This window comes from Lactuca serriola, chromosome 8 (genome assembly GCF_051521515.1).
Source record: "Lactuca serriola cultivar US96UC23 chromosome 8, Lser_US96UC23_V15, whole genome shotgun sequence".
In the NCBI taxonomy this organism is placed as follows: Eukaryota; Viridiplantae; Streptophyta; class Magnoliopsida; order Asterales; family Asteraceae; genus Lactuca; species Lactuca serriola.
The window spans coordinates 324,696,661-324,715,247 of NC_136415.1; the positions used below are offsets into that span (position 1 = coordinate 324,696,661).

General features: G+C 39.7%; 1 pseudogene; it reads right to left on the bottom strand.

Annotated features, from left to right (window-relative positions):
• Positions 1-15,112: 15,112 nt before the first annotated feature.
• On the bottom strand, positions 15,113-17,770 carry LOC145068279 (importin subunit alpha-1a-like; annotated as a pseudogene).
• Between the last annotated feature and the right edge of the window lie 817 nt (positions 17,771-18,587).

Here is an 18,587-nt window from a genome sequence, read left to right on the forward strand (position 1 = left end):
TTCCAAAGCGTATTAAGCCCTTCCAAGGTGAGACCTTCAGTAAGACTCGGTTGCCCACCTGGGATTCCAACGGTTTCCTTCGCTTGTCAGCGTAGCTTCTCTATCATTTCCCGAATGATATCCGGACCCGTGAGAGTGCTCTCGGGAACTCGTCCCTTAGCTAACTGGGTATCACCCACCTCAGCCCAACACAGAGAGGATCTGCACTTTTGGCCATAGAGGGCCTCGAATGGAGCTGCCTTTATACTCGTGTGATAACTGTTGTTGTAGGAAAATTCGACGAGGGGTAAATGGGTATCCCAAGCTTTTCCAAAATCAATCACACAGGCACGCATCATATCTTCTAAGGTCTGGATAGTTCTCTCACTTTGCCCGTCAGTCTGTGGATGGTAGGCTGTACTCATGTCCAGCGTAGTTCCTAGGGAACTTTGTAACGACTGCCAGAACCTCGAAGTGAATCTACTATCTCTATCTGAGATAATGGATATAGTAACATCGTGCAGTCTTACAATCTCCCTAATGTATGTTCGTGTAAGTTTCTCCATCTTTTATGTTTCTTTGATTGGCAAGAACTGTGCAGACTTGGTCAGTCTATCGACGATGACCCATATGGAATCAAGTCCACCCGTCGTCTTGGGCAACTTGGTTATGAAGTCCATAGTGATCTGCTCCCACTTCCATTCTGGTATCTCCGGTTGTTGTAGAAGACCGGAGGGTTTCTGGTATTCGACCTTGACCTTCGCGCAAGTAAGGCACTTACTTACGAAGGTAGCAATATCTGCTTTCATGTTAGGCCACCAGTATAACTTTTTAAGATCCAGATACATCTTATCTGAACCTGGGTGGACGGAATAACGAGTGTTGTGAGCTTCGGTCATGACCAAGTCTCTGAATCCAACGTGTTTCGGTGTCCAGATCTGATCCATGAGGTATAAGGCTCCGCCACCCTTGACTTCCAAGTTCTTATCCATCCCTCTAAGGGATTCACCAGCCACATTTTCAGGTTTCAAAGCGTCGATCTGAGCCTCCTTAATTTGCGTAGACAAGTGTGAATGGATAGTTAGAGTCAAAGATTTGACTCTACGCCTAGTATATTCTTTCCGACTCAGGGCATCGGCTACAACATTGGTTTTACCCGGATGATAGCGAATTTCACACTCGTAATCACTGAGTAGCTCTACCCATCGTCGTTGTCTCATGTTGAGCTCTTTCTGGTCAAAGATGTGTTGTAGACTTTTGTGGTCTATAAAGATCATGCTTTTGTACCATACGGTTAGTGTCTTCAGATCTTCAGAGAAAATACGACTGCTCCTAGCTCAAGATCATGGGTGGTGTAGTTAACCTCATGTGTCTTCAGTTGTCTCGAGGCATAGGCTATGACTTTACCTCGCTGCATCAGAACACATCTGAGTCCTTAATTGGATGCATCGCAATAGACAATGAAGTCTTCTATCCCTTCGGGGAGGGACAGTATCGGTGCGGTGCACAAGGCTCGTTTGAGCGTTTGGAACGCTCTTTCCTGTTTCTCTTCCCAGTCAAAGGCCACACCTTTCTGGGTCAGGTTTGTAAGAGGTTTCGCTATGCGGGAGAAGTTCTGAATGAACCTGCGATAATAGCCAGCTAGACCTAGAAATTGACGAATTTATGTAGGTGTCTTCGGTGCTAACCAGTTCTCAATGGCCTTGATTTTGGAAGGGTCCACGTGTATTCCTTCTTCACTAACAACATGGCCCAAAAATTTGACTCGTCGAATCCAAAATTCGTACTTGGAGAACTTTGCATAGAGCTTCTCCGCTCGCAATGTTTCTAAGACTCTACGGAGATGTTGACTATGCTCCTCCTTACTTCGAGAGTAGATGAGTATGTCATCGATGAAGACGATGACAAACTGATCCAAGTAAGGACGACACACCCTATTCATCAGATCCATGAATACTGCGGGTGCGTTTGTTAATCCGAACGGCATCACCACAAACTCGTAGTGTCCATCACGAGTTCGGAAGGCTGTCTTGGGAACATCCTCTTCTAATACTCATAGTTGGTGATATTCGGATCGTAGATCTATCTTCGAGAAGTAGTTGGCTCCTTGAAGTTGATCAAATAAATCGTCAATGCGGGGCAAAGGATAACGATTTTTAATGGTAAGTTTGTTGAGTTCTCTATAGTCGATGCACATACGAAACAATCCATCTTTCTTCTTGACGAACAAGACCGGTGCTCCCCATGGTGAGAAGCTTGGCCTAATGAATCCATTCTTGAGAAGTTCGCTAAGTTGACTGGAAAGTTCCTTCATCTCGGCCGGTGCTAGACGATAAGGAGATTTGGCTACGGGGGTAGCTCCTGGAACTGAGTCGATTCTGAACTCGACTTGGCGTTGTGGTGGTAAACTGGGAAGTTCTTCTGGGAAGATGTCGGGAAAGTCGCGTACTTCTGGAATGTTCTGGATGTCTTTCATTTCTTAACTTGTATCGACGACGTGTGCGAGGAATGCATGATATTCCTTTCGCAAGCACTTATGGGCTTGAATGCACGAAATGATACGAAGGCTCGTACTAGGTTTGTCGCCATAGATAACTAAGGTTTCATTGTTAGGAAGGTTAAGACGAACTGCTTTTTCAAAGCACATGATGTCGGCGCGAAGAAGACTCAACCAATCAATGCCGATGATAACGTCGAAACATTTAATTGGGACTGGCATGAGATCTATCTTGAAAGTATGGCCATCTAAAGTTAAGGTACAACCTACGTATATGCAGTTAGTACTCTATGTTTTCCTGTTAGCCATTTCTACCGTGAATTAACTATCTAATGCACAAGGTTTTTGTTTAAGAAGGTGTGCAAATGTATGACTTACAATACTTTTCTATACTCCACTGTTGAAAAGTATGCAAGCATATGAGTTATCAAGGAGAAACGTACCAGTAACTATCGTAGGATCAGCTACCGCTTCCTCGTGGCCTAGGTCCATAACTCTTCCTACTCCTCCAGCCATCCCCGCTTTAGGGAAGTTCCTCTTGTAGTGGCCCACTTCGCCACAACCGTAGCAAGTTTGGCCCATACCGGCGTTACGAACCTGGGCAGCCTGAGCTGTTGGAGTTTTGCATAAACGAACTGTGTGCCCCTTCCTGTTACAGTTAGAGCACTACATCTCCTTGCAAGGTCCGTGGTGGTGGTGGAAATTACATTTGGTGCACTTCGGGAGAGTTCCAGCATAAGTCTTTGCTGGTAAGGGGTTCGCAGGGACAATGGGAGTCATTGTGGCAGCATTAATCACCACAAGTTGTTGTTTCTTGGAGGATTCTTGCGAAGCCCCTCTTTTCCTCTTGTTCCACCCCTTCCTGTTGTTGTCGGGGTTGGACTTTTGTGGTACGGGTGTAGGGATGGTTGGGTTTTGAGGTTTCCTGTGATCTATGAGAGATTGTGCCAGTTCCTTGGCACTATCAAAAGTGATAGGCCTGGAGGCTAACACACTTGACTGGATCTGGGGCGACAGTCCCCAGATATATCTCTCTATCTTCTTGCTCTCGAGAACAACCATATCAGGGCATAGGTTTTCCAGATCACAGAACCTATTTGTGTAGCTTGTGATGTCGGATCCAACCATTTGTAGACCCCATAATTCCTGTTCGAGTTTTTGTACTTTGCCTCGAGGATAGTACTCTTTCATCAGCATGTCCTTCAACTTTTCCCAGCAGATGGAATACGCCATCACCAAAGTCAGATACTTAACATGGCCGTTCCACCATGTTAGTGCTCTGTCAGAGAAGGTACAAGCTGCAAACTTGAACTTGTTGCCCTCATGGCAAGCACAGATTTCAAAGACGGATTCCATCTTTTCAATCCATTGCCTTAACACCATAACCCCACCCGTACCATTGAAGCTGCGGGGCTTGGCGTTCATGAATTCCTTATAGGTGCATTCCCGAGGGTGTCCATGGCTTTCGCCGTGGTTCGAGGGAGTTGCACCTGTTCCCGATCCACTAGGGACAAGAGCGTTGATTGCTGACACGGCAGCTGCAACTGCTGCTGTGAAAGCTTCCTGGAACATATTGGCATCGAAGGGAGTAGGTGGTTGAGGAGTTTGAGGTGGTGGTGGAGGTGGTGGTATCGGTGCTTCGTTGTTTGGGTTACGCCTAGGATTTCTGCGAGGCGGCATCTTTAACTATATGTTTAAAAGATGACGACATGGATAAGAATAAATGAATAATGAATGTGACTCATGGACTAACTCCCCATAGCCCAACAACAGAATGAATAGAATGACTAAATGAAGATGACAGCATTTGGATAATAATTTCCATATGTTTAGATATATGTCAATAATACTGGAATTACAGATGTAACAAGTTCGGGAAAAATGGCCTAGAAGTAGGCCTTACATCGACCAAGATAGGAAAATTTTGACATAACTATAACTAGATTAAGACCTAACAGGTCTAAGATTTATAAAGATAGGAAATTAGACCAAAGTTTTTACATAAACTAGCTTATATCCAAAAGATGAGTCGACGAGATTCTATCGGCGACGAGAACTACTAGCGTGAGTCCTTGATCCCGATAGTAGACGTTCCATGTCCCTCATATGCCTGTCAGCTCTCACTTGCTGAGCTTGAAGTTCCCTAACTTCAGCTTGAGTTTGAGCAAGTTCTCTTTGCAGAGCTGCATTGCGGACCAGATTTCTTTCATGAGCAGACTCTAGTTGGCGAATGCGAACTGTGTTAACGCTAGAGTTGGCTTCAATCTCCACGACCCGGACAATAGTTGCTTGACCCAGTATCGTGTTTCTGGAAATTCTACGAACCATGATGGGTAGGACCCTGTCAGCAGAACCTCCTTTAGTGAGGTTGTAGAAACTTCGGTCTCCATTGTAGGGAATGGGCTGACCTTGTTCCTGACTCCATCTAGTCAAGTTAGTGGCCCATAGAGGTGTGGGTCCTTGAAACGTAGGACGGGGGTTCAGGTTTGGGTTTTCAGCAGCTGGGGGTAGGTTGTTGACTTCAGGCTCCGAGTCAGAACTATCGGAAAAACCCTCAGCATGGTGATCATCCAAAGGGATTGGGTGATCATCTTCTGGTTCAGCCTCTAGCCAACCAGCATTGCCTTGGTTCGGAAAGTACGGATCGCCGTGGTGAAATCCAGCCATTAAAATCTACGCGAGAAAAAGGATATAAGAAATAGCTAAATAGACGAACTGACTAAGATAATTACAGTAAGACCAAATACCCATATGGTATTTCTTTAGGGTTGTGTTGGTAAGTTTTTAGACTTGTTGCCACATCACAACCATTCTTGGGCATATGCTAATCACTCCTAGGCCCAACATAGTTGACCAGGCTATGCCATTCCCAAAACTGACCATATATCCCCAGGCTTACTTGTGATATTCAACAATCGTAATACTTTTGTTCTTGTCATTGTGACACTGATTTTAGTATGAATGCATGCACGTATACTTACTTAAATATTTTATTATTTAGAAGTAGAACTCTTAGACAGAGTGTTTTAATCCCTACATATTTATAGTTGGTATATCTTTTATGGGTTGATATACTATATTCACTATAAACAAAGCTCTGATACCAATCTGTCACACCCCAAAATCAAGAATGGCGGAAACGTTCCGGGGTGGAGGACGTCATATACAGTATCACAACAGTGTAAAGTAGTAAATAAGCAACAACATCATCCATTGCATTATAAGTAAAGTTTTAATACATTTGTGTTCTTTCATTGTAATAAGACACCAAATATATACAATCAAAATAAAAGACGAGACTTATATATGCTCCGTCTTCTCAAAACTTGGCCATCGTACCTGTCTACTGGTGACCTGAGAATACAAGTTATTTTGAAAGAGAGTATCAGCTTAAAGCTGGTGAGTTCATAAGTATTTAAGTGTCCTTGTCTTGTTTTTGAAAAGCTGTTATGAATGACATGTAAATCTTTAAATGAAAAGTTGACATAAGTATGAAAAACCCTAGGAAATCCCTTATTTCCTATTAGTATGAGATGTAGTCTTCTACCAAGACCCGAATGTTTTGTAAGTAAAATGATAGTTTTTCCTTCTTCTTGACTATTACAAACAGTAATTAGTCTAACTCATCGTTTATGTGAATATATCACAAAATAAAGTAAATAGGAAAAATATAACCATGTAAGTGTTATCCCTGGGTACCAGGACTAACACGCCATCGCAGTAAGCGAAATGTATAAACTAATGAACATCCGAAGATTGTCCAATTGTCCTCTGTAGCAGCAGTAGGTTGGAGGAAGGATTAGTCCCGTAACTAACTCCTAATATAAGTAGTAACCTTAGACATTCGTAGATGTTCATCACCCACTGGTGCTAACAGCTGGGTTCCGGAATGGTTAATCCCGTCTAGACATCCCATCGAACAGGGATAGGCAGGAAAATTTACACAGAAGGTACGAATAAATCTTCCTCGTAACTCTAGGTTCAAGTATCCAGGTAAGTGAATACAAGATAATGTATCTATGTAACAGTACTCATGTCTGGTATTCATGTAAGCGTATTCGGATAAATGTATCTATGTAAACGTACTCATGTATCATGTAAGCCTAGGTAAATGTAATCATGTATCTTGTGAGCATATGTAAGTGTATTCATGCATCATGTAATGTACTAGTATAGACTCATGAATGAACTGACTCTTGTGTGATTCCTTGTAATAGGAATAATGTTTGATATCTTCTAACTATCCCTATGATAATTAACTGAAAGGTAATTGGTTGTTCAAGAAGGTAAAAGTAATGGTTTTGTAAGATATCTAAGAGTTTTGAAATAATAATAAAAGTGAATTGATGTCATTTTTAAATAATCCATTCCAAAGTAATACATTTGATAACCAAGTATTTTTAAGATATAAAACCATTTCATGCATCACATTTTTGTAGTATGTGAAATCTGCTGGATGAAAACACAGTTATAAAATACATATGAGTGATTTAATAACATGTTGTTTTCTACTTGTATTCCCCCCTCCCATTAAAGCATTTAAAAACATTCAAAATATTCATTTAGGGGTATGAACTCACCTGTAGATGGTGGTTTAGATGAACTGAACGGTGTAGGATTGTTAGGTGTCAAGTGAGAACTTGTACACACACTATGATCCTAAAGAACATATAATCACACATATATGCACCGAATTTGTTGTAATTGTAAATGTTAAGACATCCTAGAACATAATAAACACTTTATATAAGTGTTATAAGCCCTAAGGATTGCATCTAAGTTGTTGTGGGACAAGGCAAATGGGTTTAGGGTTCCAAAGAACCCCATACTTGAGTTTACTCTCCATATAACCCCACACAAGGAGTTTACAGTCGTAAACCCTTGTGTTTACGGCCGTGAACTCCTAAGCTTGGTGTCATTTTGTGTTTTGAAGTTCTAAAATGATTCCTAGAAGTATTCCAACTTGGTGGTTTAATTCTTGGAAGGTTTTAGGGAATAGATACACTCCTTTGAGGAGTTTACGGCCCAAAGGCCAAATCCCTTTGAGTTTACTGCCGTAAACTCTTATGGAAGGGTGTTTTTGATGCTTTCAAGTCTCATACACATGTAGGATAGGTTCTAGACTTTTAACTAAAGCAAATGAAGGCCTTAGGCACACTTTGGTGCCGTAATTTGATGTTCACGGCCCAAGCACCCTCTTAGGGCCGTAATCTCTCTATGAGAGGGGTTTTTTATGTGTTAAAGTCCTTAATTTATGTAGGAGTAAACCTAGGTAATTGTCCAAAGCTTTAGGAGTGTTAAAAGCACTCTTTGGTCCATGTTTTTGGAGTTCACGGTCCAAGATCTTCTTGGGCCGTGAACACCCAAACTTTGGTGTTTCTGTGTTGTTTTCTTGTCCCAATTACACCTATATACAAGCCTAAGGTAGTAACATATCACGGGGAAAGGCTAGATATCGTTTCGGGAGTTTACCGCTTAATAACACCTTGGGGAGTAAACTCCTAAATCTAGTTGTTTAGCTATCTAATATATGTTATAAACACATTAAGAGTTAGATAACACTACTAGCGAGAGGTACTCACGATTTGGGATGACAACCCGAAGATCCGTGAGAGAGAAAATGGCTTTTCTCTAGTTGAAAATGTGAATAATGAATGAAATTGGTTCATAATTCTATTTATAGTCCTGAGATTTTTGGCAGAAAATATTTTATTCCCGAAATGATCTCTAATATAATAGAGTGTTGGAATAACAGTGTTGCACAAAGCCCTAGTGCATCCACTCTCCTAATATTTCCTGAAGTGTAAACCCTGAATTAGTCAAACTTACACGAAAAATTCTGAAAATTTACTGTGACTGATATAACTTCTATTAAAGTGATATTGTTTGTATAGAATGGAAATTTCGGGTTGTCACATGCATCTTATTTGATAGCGGAGCGGAGCGAAGTTTTGTGAGTAATAAGTTCAAATACTTACTAAAACAACAACCCCAAAAACTTAATGAAGCCTTCACGGTGGAAATGGCTAATGGGAAGACTAAATTAACTAGCGATATCGATGTAGGGTGTACACTAACTCTAAATAGTCACACCTTCCAAATAAACTTAATGCCTGTAAATATTAGGAGTTTTTATGTGATCATCGGCATGGATTGGTTGAGCCCCCATCATGCCGATATTATGTGTCACGAGAGGGTTGTTCGCCTTCATCTTCCTAACCAGGAAACCCTAATAATCTACGGAGATAAACCCGACGCAAACCATCGCCTTATCTCAAGTATCAAGGCGCAAAATTGCTTACAAAAGAAGAACGATGTATTCCTTACTCACGTGGTGGATAAGACCAAAGTGGAAGCGAGCATTCAAAACATTCCAGTGGCATGTGACTTCCCGGATGCATCTTCAGAGAAACTTCCTGGAATACCCCCTGAACGACAAATCAAATTTCGAATCGACCTTGTCCCTGGAGCCACTCCAATCGCCAAATCACCCTATAGGTTGGCTCTTGCTGAAATGCAAGAATTGTCAAGCCAACTAAGTGAACTCTTGAATAAAGGATTCATTAAACCAAGCCTCTCTCCATGGGAAGCTCCAGTTCTTTTTGTGAAAAAGAAAGACGGGTCCTTCAGGATGTGCATTGATTATAGGGAACTGAATAAGCTCACTATTAAAAAAAAAAAAACTGGTACCTACTTCCACGAATCGATGATCTATTTGATCGGCTCCAAGGAGCTATTTACTTTTCTAAGATAGATCTGAGATCCGATTATCATCAACTCAAAGTCCGAGATGAGGAAATTTCTAAGACTAATTTCCGAACTCGTTACGGTCATTACGAATTCGTCGTGATGCCCTTCGGTCTGACAAACACCCTCGCTGCATTTATGGACCTCATGAATCGAGTTTGTCGCCCATTTCTTGATAAATCTGTAATCGTTTTCATCGATGAAATCCTCGTGTACTCGTGAAGTGAAGAAGATCATAGCCAATACCTCCGACAAATCTTAGAGACCCTTCGAGCTGAAGAGTTATATGCGAAACTTCCCAAGTGTGAGTTTTGGCTCCGCATTGTGAATTTCTTGGGACATGTAGTTAGCCAGGAAGGAATCCATGTAGATCCCTCCAAAGTCAAGGCCACTGAAGGCTGGGAGATTCCAATAACGCCAACGGAAATTCGTAAATTCTTAGGTTTCGTAGGCTACTAACGAAGATTCACTCAGAAATTTTCTAAGATAGCCAAACCCTCACCAAATTGAGATAGAAATGTGTACCATTCAACAGGACAGAGAAGTAAGAGATCGCTTTCCAAACCTTGAAGCAATCCCTCTGTAGTGCTCCAGTGCTATACTTAACGGAAGGAACCGAAGACTTCATGGTTTACTGTGATGCTTCGAATCAGGGTTGATTTTGTATTCTTATACAACGCGGGGAGGTAATTGCTTACGCATCCAAACAACTGAAAACTCACAAAGTGAATTATGCCCCACATGACCTGGAATTGGGAGTGGTGGTCTTCGCCCTGAAAATTTGGAGGCATTACTTATACGGTACCAAGTGAACCATCCTTACAGACCACAAGAGCCTCCATCACATTCTAAATCAAAAGGAAAATAAGCATGAGGTAGCAGAGATGGATCGAACTGTTAAATGATTATGAGTGCGAGATCAAATACCATCCAGGAAAGGCTAACGTGGTAGCCAATGCCCTGAGCTGAAAGGAGTATTTATGTCGTCATGTAAAGACCCTATCAATCACCATCCAATCTCCCCTAGCCTCGCAGATCGAGGAAGCCCAAGTAGATCACCCTTATGCTGGGCCGAGGTGGGTGACACTCAACTAGCAAAAGAGCAATCGTTGGCCAGTGCTCTTACAGGACCCGAAATCATTCGTGAAACAACCGAGAAGATAGTCCAAATCGAAGCTCGAATTCAAGCATCGCGAGACCGACATAAGAGCTATGCTTACAAGCGACGAAAGCCACTAGAATTTCAAGTCAGAGATCTCGTGCTATTAAAGGTCTCTCCATGGAAGGGGATGATTCGCGTTGGGAAATGAGGAAAACTGAACCCGAGGTTTGTTGGACCATTTGAGATTCTAGCCCGGATTGGTCCAATAACTCACAGACTACAACTACCCGCCGAGCTCAGCAACGCACATCCTGTGTTCCATGTTTTGAATCTGAAAATGTTTCTATCAAATGAAACCGTTGTCTTCCCTTTAGAAGAGATTGAGATAAATGAGAACCTCTTGTTCGTCGAAGAACCAATCGAGATTATGGATAGAGAGGTGAAGCGTACAAAGCAAAGTCGCATCCCGATCATGAAGGTTTCATGGAACGTGAAGCGAGAACCGGAATTCACATGGGAACGTGAAGACCATATGAAGCAAAAGCACCCTTACTTATTTTTTCCTTCACAATCCTAGTTTTCAAAAGATTTTTGGGACGAAATTCCCTCTAACTGGGGGATGATGTCACAACTGGCATTTTAGCTAGGAATTTCTATTCCTATATAACCATTCAACTATTGTAAAACTTATATCTTAAGTAAATCTCACTCAATGCACCTTTAGATTCACCATTCATGTTCATCAAATATTCTGAAGCCCTAAGATCCATGGTTTAAGTCCATGGTGGACTAGGAGTTCCTTATTGGGCCTAATGGACCAATAAGTACCCAATTCAACCTTATTGGACTTTAAATCCCTAATTGGACCCAATTCATAAATCTAAAACATTTTGGACCACTTGGGTCTAGAATGATTCATCCTAACCCTAATGGGCCTTATTGGGCCATAACTAATCCAATTAACCATTAATGAGCTATAAGCCCATCCTTTTACTTTAATTGGGCCGTAAATGCTTCCAAAATCCCAATGGGCTGACACTTTTTATGTTTAGGACCCAAATATCCAAACTAAAGTTAATGGGCCCAAACTACTCCAACTCTTTCTTCTTGACCCAAAAATTTCGGCACATGTATAAAACAAAAAAAGAGAAAAGAAGAGATTAAGGGGGGGTTGACTTTGGAGTGCCACCTCCATTTTATACACCATATAACCATGCAAAGACCAACATGTATCCATGCTAGTCACTTCCTCTCTCTCTCTCTCTCCCCTCTCTTCTTCTTCTCGGCCGAATACAACACACACACACCCACACTACACCAAATTCTCTCCATTCTCTCAAGGATCATCCATCTTCTTCCTCCAAAGTTCTCAAGATTTTTCTTAGGTTTCAAGAGGACTTACACAAGATAATCATCATTTTTGGTAAGCCTTTATACATATAAGTTTTATAACTCCATCTTCTAGATAGATCATTTTTGGTAGCTTGTATACGAGTTTACGGCCAGAGCATGAGTTTACGGCCGTAAGTTGTTTACAGCCGTAAACCCAAGTCGGTCGAGGTCACTATATATAGAGGTCTTGTAAGTCTTTTATTCGTTGTTGATGCCATCAGAGTTCACGGTTGCTATAGACGAGTTGTACCAAACGTTTTTCATTAATAGAAGCGTGTGCAAGCTTGTTCTGATTTCTGTTTCTACTACATTCTCGTTGTTATTAATTGTTTTGTCTGCTTGATCACTGAATGCTCTACCAAAGTCATGGGACATGAATGTGGCTATTAGTAAGAAGACCAAGTATCTAAGTCGGCTCACTCTTGCTGAAATGATGGTTGTCACCAAGGCCTGTGATATTGATGACAAACAGCGGGAGATAAATCATGTGAATTCATACTCAACTGCAAACCTTGGGATTGTTGGATAAGGTGTCTAAGTCCATAACTATTTCTGGTAAATACTTGACCCGACCCGGCATGGTCCATTTGGGTTGCATGGCACCATGCAATTGGATAAACTAAATGAGAGAAATAACACATATGGTTTCTTAATATATTATAAGTTCTAATATATTAATAATATTATTTAATTAGTTTTGATCAAGAATTAATTTAGAATTAATTAAGTGATCAAAAGAATAACTAATTAAATATATGGGTAGATTATGTAAATCTTCCATATCTTATATAGTGGGCTAAAAGGCTCCATGGACTATCAAGTTGGGTTCCACCCATGGGATGCTCCATGGATGCTCCATGGAGTTAACCCATGGATTGAGATATGAAGACTCATGTTACATTAGGGTTTTACCTAATGCAACACACTATATAAGGACCATGTCTCTCCCCAAAATCGGCTACACAAGTGAAACAAGAGGGCTTGGCCGATTTTGAGTGTGTTAGAGTATTCTCTCAAGGTTATACTTTGCATTTGGTGTTGTGTGAAGCATTTGAGGCATCACACTTGAGGTGCTAGGCTCACAAGGTTTCAAGGAACACTTACAACAACAAGGTATGTAGTTCTATCTATTATTCAAGTTACAATTGTTCCCCATGTATGCTAGATAGGATCATATCCTTGGAAATCAACTTTGCATGATAATTAGACAAACATAGATCCAAGGTTATTAGGGTTGCATGTACACTTAGGAAGTGTTAGAATGCACTAAACCCAACAGTGGTATCAGAGCCTAGGCTTGTTTGTTTGTTATTTGTGCTAAATAGTTGAAAAAAGTCGATATTTTTGCAATCTGACTGATGAACTTGCCGAGTCCATGGGGGGACTCGCCGAGTTCATGTGAATCTTCAACCTACTCGCCGAGTAGGTTCATGCACTCGGCGAGTAGGAGCCTCAGAATGCAGTTTTTTGACTTTAGTTGCTGGAAATGGACTAGAAACATTACCCTAAACTGTTTTGGTACATGAAAACCTGTTTTAGATGGTGTAATGTCTTTGCTAATCCATTTACAACAACTAGTTATCAAAATTACAAGTTTTAAAATGTAATTTTTGATTCTTGAAAGTGTTCATATTCATGTTCTTGATCTTATGATGTTTAGATGATCATAGGAATTGTTTGTAACCTATGTGGTAGATTAATTCTTGATCATTATGTGTTTTAATGGAGTCCATAACTTGTCCTCAAGTTATGGAAAACCAAAAGTCACTTTGTTTAAAAACCATTAAAAGAACACATGGGTTATAAAAATGGAGAGTCTTCATTTTAATACCCTAATAAACTCATAAGTTACAAGAAATGAAAAGTTTTGAAAGTTTACAAAACTTGCCCTCAAGTTTTGGAACAAGTAAAGTCTTGATTAAAACTTTAGTTCCAACCCTTAGAATTTTAAAAGTTAAAATTCAACCCTTATACTTATAATATTATAAGTTAATAACAATATATATATGTATAAGATCAAAGTCGTCTTACCTCTAGTACACCTCATTCACGAAGCCGGTCTACAAGTTGGGTATAAGGTTGTTGCCTATAAAATGGTAACTTAATGGGTGTCCACTCTCACCCACCGCTTGCTTGACTGGTGGAGGATCGTTAGCCGAACGGGTAAGACAAGGACTTATAAATTCTCATTAAAACTATGATGAATATTATAAACTAACTAAATGTTTTATTAAACTCCCAATCTTAGTTACTTTAGGAAAAATGTGAATAAGGTGCTAATCCATGAAATTACACTTTACACTTTGTCTAAGTCGTTAGTGGAGCGTGTGTGGTTAACCGGCACACTAACATGGACATAACGAGGTAGGTAAAGGGTGACTTAATATTTATCACACTACTAGAAAAACAGCCTTTTACGACGCTCATTGCGCGTCGTAAAAGGCTCAGACGACGCGCAAATGCGTGTCAAGGAAGGCCCTGTCATAAAGAGAGACGACGCGCATTTATGACGCTCATTTACGACGCGCGTTTACGACACGCAATGCATATCAAGGAAGGCCCTATCATAAAGGAAGACGACACGCATTCGCGTGTCGTAACCTTATGACGCGCGTGTTAATGACACGCAATGCGTATCAAGAAAGCCCCTGTCAAGAAAGGTCATGTCATAAATGAAGATGACACACATTTTTGCGTATCATAAATTTAAATGTTTAAAAAAATATTTACAGATTTACTAATTTTCAAATTAAATTTGTATTTAATGTCTCATAATAGAAAATAAATATCATATACAAAAAATACAATCCATTGCATAAAATTTAATGTCATACAAATAAAATACCATAAATAACAAAGATAATTCATTTCACTAATATGTCAAATACAAATAATTATTCCAATAGTGAGTAAATGTTATAAAAAAATGAACTCAAAGAAGCAGAATATACAATTGCATTATCTAGCTTACTATCTGCCAACAACTCTCCGTGTGTTTGCTTTTTGCTTGAGTCTCGTTTCCTCCAAAACTACTAGATACAATGGCTTGCTTCTTCCTCGTTACTGTAAGCAGAACCGAATTACATTAGATGCTAATGTAATTAATTATGTTGCTAAGGATAAGGGTGGGGCTACTAGAAAGACTTATTTATATTCAGCTACAACATAAGTATCTTTATGAATCTTAAATAACATGAGAACAAAAGGCTTATGGATGTTAATACATAATAGTTCAGGGGCACAACCGTAAATAAACAATTAAATACTACATGTGGGTTTGTTGTTAGAACAAGGTTGCAAATGCAGCTGTAAACATGCATGAATTATAAACATCATGTAATAAAACTAATTGTATTTTACTCAAAATTCAATAAAACATTACAATTATTCATTTTTTAATGTCTCAAATCTTTAATCTTGTAATTCATTCCACTTCCATTTGTAGTATGATGAATCTGAACACAGAAGTGAAATGGCAAAGAATTCTTTAGAGAGATATAATCACTATTATGAACGTTGGGCTACTAACCAATCAGTATACAAGGGCATAATTGTAATTTTCTATATATTTTTAAATTTATGTTTCTGATACATAATACTTTGATTCTTTTTTTTCACATTATCAGTCGAGGCAAAAAGCACTTGCGGATCAGGGCATATCAGTAAATCACACAAAGGTTTAATACATCCCTCACTTACCAAATACCTGCATTTTATTATCAGTAAAAAAAACAATGTAACTACAAAACTTATAGTTATTATGGGTAAAAACGTGTTGCAATTTCCTGAAATTTGCTCACAAATATTGGAAAATTGAAGAGAATATTTTAGGTTTATGAATCTCACTTGATTTGGTCATGGCTTCCACCTGAAGTAGCATTAGAAATAGCCCATGCAGCCTCCTTCTTGATGTCAAATTCTGCATTTTGAAGTAGATGAATAAGTGGGCCAATGATATTTGCTTCAATCACTGTCTGTAAAAATCACAAAGTAGATGATATATCAGTCAAGAAAATAAGGTGTGATGATTAAATCTTGATTAAAAAAATTAAAATTATGACCTGAATCTGCTCCTTGTTGCCAGCGGTTATGTTTGATATAGTCCAACAAGCTTCTTTCTTGATACTTTTTTTGTGGTTATTGGTCAACAAGTTGAGAAGACAAGGCAAAGCTTGATGATTGATTATATACTACAACCAACAAATGAAAGTGAGAAACGAATATTATGTTTGTTTTCTGTAATCTAAAAAAAATGCAACAATTTTCTTTGAGAAATATTTGAAAACAAATGCTACCTGAGTTTGCATATCATCTCCTGTAACAATGTTACCAACAATACGAAGAGCAGGGATAAGGACAGATGGAGAAGGGTGACTAAAAATATAGAAAAAGGTTAGAACTTAAAAAAAAGTTTTAAAGATCCTAACTTTATTCAAAAGAAGAAGAAGAAAAGACTCACTTTAATAGCTCAACCAATCTTGGACATACATTTGCTTCAATAACAGCTTGGATTTTATCATTTGTGTCATCTGAAAGATATGAAAGAGCCCAACAAGCATCTGTCAAAACTTCTTCATCGTTTGAATGAATAAGTTGTTGTAAAGCTGGAAGTGCAAGTTTTGTCTGTGAAAAGTCAAGACAAATCAGAATTCATCATTACAAATGTGTAAAAGATATAGCCAAAAGAACTATGTGGGTAGTTTAGTCTTTTCAGAAACAAACCTGACTAAAAGAAGGCTGTGGTTTGCCTCTGCAAAAATTTGAAAGTGTCCATGTGTCATTTCACAACATGGATAACTTAGCATGCTCGTTTAATTGGGATAGTAGAGGAATCAAAGCACCTTGTGCAAGTACAAGGTCACGACATTTAGGGGAATCACCAGCAACATTTCCTAAATCCCATACAGCCTAACATGTAGATAAAGTGAAATTGAAGTCATGATAATGAATTTGTGAATTGAGTTTATGAAATACAAAAACCTCTAAAAGATACCTGTTCTCTAACATCATCACTTGGAGATGAAAGAAGCTTCACAAATATTGGAACAGCACCATGATCAATCACCACTTTTGTGTGTTCAGATGTCCCCGAAGCAATAGTAGTCAAAGCCCAAGCAGCCTCAAACTACAGAGAATATATATTGTTTATATAAAATACATGTAACTATTGTGTGTATTTTATATTATGTTACAGAATGTTGAATTTCACCTGAAGTTGTGGGAAATCCTCCCTTACAAGAAACTCAACAAAGCGAGGAACAACACCGGATTGAATAACTTCTTCAATGGGAGGGTTGCGTTCTGGTTAAAAATGTAATGGATACAAGATAAGTAAACTCATAACTCAATGGAGTTATGCCTTTAACAGCTGCACTTATCATGTGACGTGTCTCGGAAGCTAAACTGAAACCTAAATCATAACGATCCTCTGTAAAAAAGTAAGAAATAGATATAGTAGATATATAATTGAAACCCTCCCCTACTAAAAAAATTACCTCTCCATGCCCTAAAATGATTGAAAATGATAGTGGAGCGAGTACTCTATGACTACATTCATAATCATCACGGAAGATTGAGGTATCCATAAAATATGAAACGGAAAAATCATTTTTTACAGAACACTCGCCAATCAGATGACGAATCTAACAAACATAGGAAGGAGAAGTGTGGTGAACTAGAGAGAAGACGAAGGGTGGTGGGTGCCTGGGTGGTTGTCGAGCAGTATGGGGTAGAGAGAGAGAGAGAGAGTGAGAGAGAGAGAGAGAGACTTGTAGATTAAGACCATGGCGGATGAGGCATTTTATCAAACATGTTGTGTGCATCATCGATTCTTCCCCATTTACTGTATAAGTCGATTTCTCGATTTGTATTTCTCTTTCTCCCATTCCAGTCTCTGACTTTCTGTTGCTGTGATAGAGAGTTTCCTTCCGTCGCTGGGATTTGAGTAGTGCCACCACTCCTCCGAAGGCTATGAGTTCTCGGTCTAGGTCACCAGACCTAATGTTGCTGGCAAGGGCAGGCAGGGTGAGATTGCCAGAGATGAGGGGCTCCATCGGCTGGGTGACGCTGGAAAGCGTTGGACGGTGGGGCGGGGCTAGACGGAGGTCAGAGGTGGGAGGTGCCAACACCAAGAGAAACGTCGGAGGTGGGAGAAGTTGTCGACATCGAGAACCGAGAAGAAGAGAAAGGGTTTGTCGAAGTGAGAAGGAGAGAAAGGGAAGTTGAAGAGAGAATGAGCAGTACAAGAGGGCATAATCGGGGCAAGTTCTTGAAAAAAAAGCCCTAGCTACTAGGGAAATTAAAGTGGAGGGAGAAAAAAAAAGGAAGGCGGGGATTTTAAGTTTTTGGGATTTCATTTTCCCCGGATGGAACGCACACGTTCTATTAAAATTTATAAAGCGACGGTCGTAGACGACACGCAGGTGCCCTCCGTGTTTTTATTTTTTTTGTTTAGACACTAATTTTAGGGCACGCAAAAATGCGCGTCTGAAATCCTTTAAATTTTGGAAGAGATGACATTATTTTTTAGACACTCACCTTTGCGTATCATAAATCACTGCGTGTCATGGTTCGCGCGTCGTAAAAGGCTATTTTTCTAGTAGTGTGATAGTATCGATGAAGCATGTGTGGTTAACCGACACATCGATTGAGGGGTAATTTATTAAGGGTACCAAGTAATTTGCATGGTTACTTCACACCTCGTTTTGTGATCCTCGACATCCCAGTCACAAAACTTGGAGGGCACACTCGAGATTGAAACATGCCTTTGAAAAGTTCATTGAATCTCAAAAGAATCTAGGAGTTTCTAAGAACCAAATTAAATATTTCAATATTTCGACTTTGGTGGAAATTGGTGAATCGTCATTCACC